This window comes from Talpa europaea (genome assembly GCF_964194135.1).
Source record: "Talpa europaea genome assembly, chromosome: 3".
NCBI classification, from domain to species: Eukaryota; Metazoa; Chordata; class Mammalia; order Eulipotyphla; family Talpidae; genus Talpa; species Talpa europaea.
Genome location: NC_140069.1, coordinates 34,879,723 through 34,884,877, shown reverse-complemented (window position 1 = coordinate 34,884,877; position 5,155 = coordinate 34,879,723).

The window sequence follows — 5,155 nt, the reverse complement described above, 5'->3', positions numbered from 1 at the left end:
TATCACAAAGACCTTGAGGTTCCATACTTTAGGAGGGAAAAGCAAATTTGTTATCTTTTGGATAAGGTAATCAAAATGCTTTAATACATAACAAATAATCACAACATTCACTGGAAAAGACCTATTCTTCAAGTTAGGGTGGAAAACAAACACAAAAGCAGCATGTAAGACAATATGTAACAACTTTATATGCCTGTACAGCATCTGTCAAAGTTGAGCTTTCCCTCTTTAAAACACTGACCTCCCTCCCTTACCTTCCCTTACTTTCTTCTTTTGGTTTCCCATTTCTTTGGCTATCTCTTCTAACTTCCTTAGCTGATTTTTTTTTTCTTTTACTGCAATTAAAGGGATTCTATCATATTTGGATTTGGTACTCCTACTAACTTTATACCAATGATTGAACTATCCACATGATACACATGCTCTAATTTATACATCCAGCATACATCTTTTAAGTGACAATTCTATTTTTCTAATTGCCTAAAGATATTTCCGCTGATATTTTATCACAGGCAACTCAAATTTCTAATGGCACCAAAATCAAATTCATTACCTTGACTCTGAAGATATTTCCTCCTTACCATCCCTATCCCCTTCAAGCCTAAAGACATCACCAACTTCCTCAGATCACCCTTAAAGACACCTACAATTTAAAGGTCTGTATTTGAACCCCCTCACTATAATCAGTCTCCATTTTCTGCCCATTCTGCTTCTATCTAAATATCTCTAAAATCTATTTCTTCATTCCCACCACAACTTTTTGTTCCATTTATATATAGTATAAATACTCCCTTCCCCTTATGTTCATAGGATACAGTGAGTATGTCTACATTATAGCATTTAGAGAACATCAGAGTTCAATACTATAATGGCTGATTTGTCTTCGTTCCATACCAGGCAAAAGTGACAGATTCTTCTAAAGTGAAGAATAATTTTTATTCTCTTTAGTTTCCTACAACTAAAATAAAACTAGATATAAAATAAGCATTAGCTGAACAAAGGGTGATTTCAGTCTCTTTTCTCTTCAAATTATGATCCCTTTACACACAATTCTGCCTTATTAAAAAAAAAAAGCCCTCCTGTTCTCCATCACCTCCTGAGTTATTAAGAATAGAAACAGAAGCCAGAATCCATATTCCATGCAGAGCAAGCCATTTACCTATGTAATAATATTTAACATTCAGAACCAGGCACTACATGGGTTCATTCCATGGTACTATTACCTAGTTACATAACTGTATGGAAACCAATTGCCTTTACCTGTTAGGTAATCTGTAAAATATTAGCAGAATTCCTGGTATATAGGAGTTCAATATATAGTAGCTTTATTATTTTTAACTCATCTCATATAGATAAGAGTTAGGGAAATTAGGTACCTTGCCCAAGATCACAAGCCTAGGAAGTAATAGCTATGCCCATGCACCTGCTTCTGGCCAACACTCTATAATCCACCTAGCTTCAATTTACTCATACCCAGGGAGAACTGTTAAAATTCTGATTAAGTACCCTTTTTATGTGTTTACAAAGCACCCCTCATTCCCTATGGTACCGATGGCACTAGTTGAAATTATCGATTATCTGACTATTAAATTACAGTTCTATCACTAAGGTATAGCTCTAGTGTATAGTACAAAACATATAGCACACAGTGGGTGTTCAGTAAGTTGGTGAATTCAAAAATGTTATTTTGCTTCCCCATAATAACTGTACATTTAAGTCTTCTGACTAGAGTTCCCTCACTTTCTCTGCTGCTCTTCCAAACTGCTATTAATAATCCAAGACCAAGGTTAAACTATTGCTACTTCCATAGAAAATATCTTTATGGGGGCCTCCCCGGTGGCGCAGCGGTTGAGCGCTGGGTTGCGAAGCTGCCCGTAGCCTCTGCAGCGCCGGTTCGATCCCTGGCTGCTCCCCGGCCACCAGAGGAGGGTCCCACATGGCGCGCAGACCTCTCCTGCCGCCCGCTGCTCCCCTCAGCAGTGTACTTTAGTCCTTCTGCCTGCTTTGCTCCCCGCTCTGGTGAATTCTCTCACCCTCCTGTGCTTCTGACTGTACCCAGTGCTTGTATAAATAATAAATAAATCTTTAAAAAAAGAATAAAAATATCTTTGTCTCAATAAGTAATGTTAAATAAAACAACTTACAATGAGTTCTCTAGTTCCTAACAAATAGTTGATACTAATAAAATATAATTGTACTAATTTTTCATTCCTAATGTTCTTCCTCCAGTGATCCCTACTGTATTTTATTAATTTTTCTATAATTTCCCATAGTAAGAATATTATATACCTATTGATTAGACTGTTGAGTTACTTGAGGCCAAAAAATTTAGACCTCATTTACCTTTGAATTTTAGGACCTGCAATAGTTTTTACTACAGAAAGCTTTAAATTTAAATACTTCCTAAGCAGTGTAACTAAAATCATCTGATACTGAACAAGAGACAAGTTTTCCAAATTTGACACCTATCAAGACAAAGTCATAAGTAAAATGCCACTTAACTTTATGCCACCACATTCAGAAACAATTGTAACCATGTGATCTTAAGTATATCATTAATCTAGGTGACTATTTCCCTAAGCATAAAGCATTGTTTAATACCCCCCCTCCCTTTTAGCTCCAAAGAAAGCTAAAGCACTGTAGTGGCAGGAAGGCACAGTGCAGAATCTCTATGACCCCAGGAGACCGCTGAAGGCATCTGGAGCCCTCGACATCTGGAGCCCTCGACCTGGCGTTTCAGGCTTTTATTGAGTTTACCAGGTACACGGCAGGCACGGGTGCGGGGAGGGTGGAGGACCGGGAGGCTGGCACGCCCCCCAGCCCCCTGCGAGTCCTCACTCTTTCTGGGCTCTCCGGTATTCTCTCCCAGCCTCTGCTTCTCTGCTCTCTTCTCTTGTTTTCCTCTGGTCTCTCTTTTGCTCTGCTGGAGTCCCAGTGATGCCACCCCCATAAGCCCAGTCTTAGCCCAGGTGTACCCATCTATGCATGCCCAAACCCTACTTCAGGTGGCCGCCATCAGGCATGCATTCAGGAGCACAGGGATCCGTCATCAATCCTAATGGCGGGAGGGCAGAAAAGCCTGACAATTATTTACCCTATAAGCACCTATTTAGGAATACCACTGGACATAATTCAAATGTTAACAGCAAAAACTTACAAATAATCCTTCAAAGTTGGCAATGATAACTAAGCACTTTTTCCTTAAGTTTGGATAAAAGCAAGCCAGAACTCTCAGTTAACATCTATCTAGCTTTGTCTGTTAATTGGTATTTCAATGATAAGCATTTTAATTAGGATCCTAAAACAGAGATGTATAATAGTAATTTCCCGTATGTAACTAGTGGATCAGAATACAATACAGTACTTTGGCACATACTTCCTTGTTTTTTCAATACTTAGCTGAAACTGAATTGGTAGGTTGTAAAGTCATGCTAGTTGATCAATGCAATTTCACAGTATTCAAACTAGGGATTTTCAAGAGTTGTGGAATTACAGAGCTATTATATGAATTTGCAGCACTTTTAAACAAACAAAAAAATATTTTAGTACCACCTACTCTCTCAATCTGTAGTAGGAAAACTACAGCAAGAACACTGGGTATATAAACCATATCAGTTAAGGAAATTAGAAAAGACTGTGCCAGAGTAATCTTTTTATAGGGTTTTGAGAAAGTAATCTGTGCATGCAGAGACTGATTATTATGGAGAATAAACCTGAGATTATAATGCACACTACATGACACCATCATGCATTAAATAAAGCATTATTAATGGCAAAGGCAAGTTATTATTATTACAAAAGTGATTCACAAGACTGCAATCTATGAAGGACTAGATGCCACAAACCAAGCCTTATTCTTAGTTTAAAAAACAACAGACTAACCACAAATCAGTATATAAAATAACTTCAGTCTTAAATTATAAACCTGCTACACTCAACAAATGTAGAGCTACCAAAAGTTCCCTGTGCAGTTACCAGCACTATCGAGAGTGGCATTTGTAATATCAACTATTGTATAGGACAACAGTTGCAAAAGAAACAATCTTATGTGCAATACTGGGTGGTAATTGGCATGCATATCATAAAGTTGTCTTTTTAACATACAGTTTTATAGTACAGGTATTTTTAAAGGACAGTTTGACCCATTGTATTAATACATGCTGAGAAATGGCTGAATAAAGATTTTTTTTCCCCCAAGTTTATACATTTTTAACAAATCAACATAAAAGCCAAGTAGAATGACTAGTGTGTTGGTCTCCAAGTCAGAAAGTTTAATTACAATTGCTATTCTGAAGCTAGCAAAACTAATAATATCTTAGGTTCCTTTCTTTATATTTACTTGAATGTGGATATATTATCTATATGGAGACTTTGTATGAATTCTAAGGTCCAAATTTCTAAGATTCAAATTTCTAAGGTCCAAATTCTAAGGTTCAAATTTCAAATTCTGAAATTTGAAATTACTTATTAACCTAGAATTTTCTAAAATAGTAGAGTACAATGGAATAGTTAGCACATATACTGACCAATTTGGGTATAATCTTATTACTCAACAAATAACGTTCCTTTTTTTAAATTAAGACTCGTTTTTTTGAGGACCTATTTGATTCTAAATTTATATATATTTAATGTTACCCATACGTTAACTATTGAAGAAAAATATTAATCACTGTACAGATGCCAAACTTAAGGTTCAGAAAAGGAAACATGCTGGAAGTTCATGTTACTAATAAATGCTACAAATGAAGACTTAACTATTTAGTTCATCGTCTCTAAATTTGCCTCTCTGGCAAGAAAGACATCTGACTCTCCACTAGTCTGTGTAGACATTGCTTGTCTGACATGGGTCATTTATATATAACCTTACTGAATAGAAATGTGCTAATACTTTCTACTTCCTAAATTTACAATTTTTAGTAAAATACTAAATAAGTTACTCTAGTGCCAGCAAGCACAGAGCAGGTTCACCATGGATTCAGGTAGATGGATAGAGTCCCAGAGCTCTCAGTGGATTTTTCAGGCTTTAAAGCTCTGAGGGAACTAGGTACACAGGCTCAACAGGCAGGGAGGCTGGCCTGCAAGGAGGGAGGCAAAGCTGGCAAGGGATAAGGAGTGGGGAGGGGCTTAGCCTCCCTGCCCCCCACAAATCTTAACT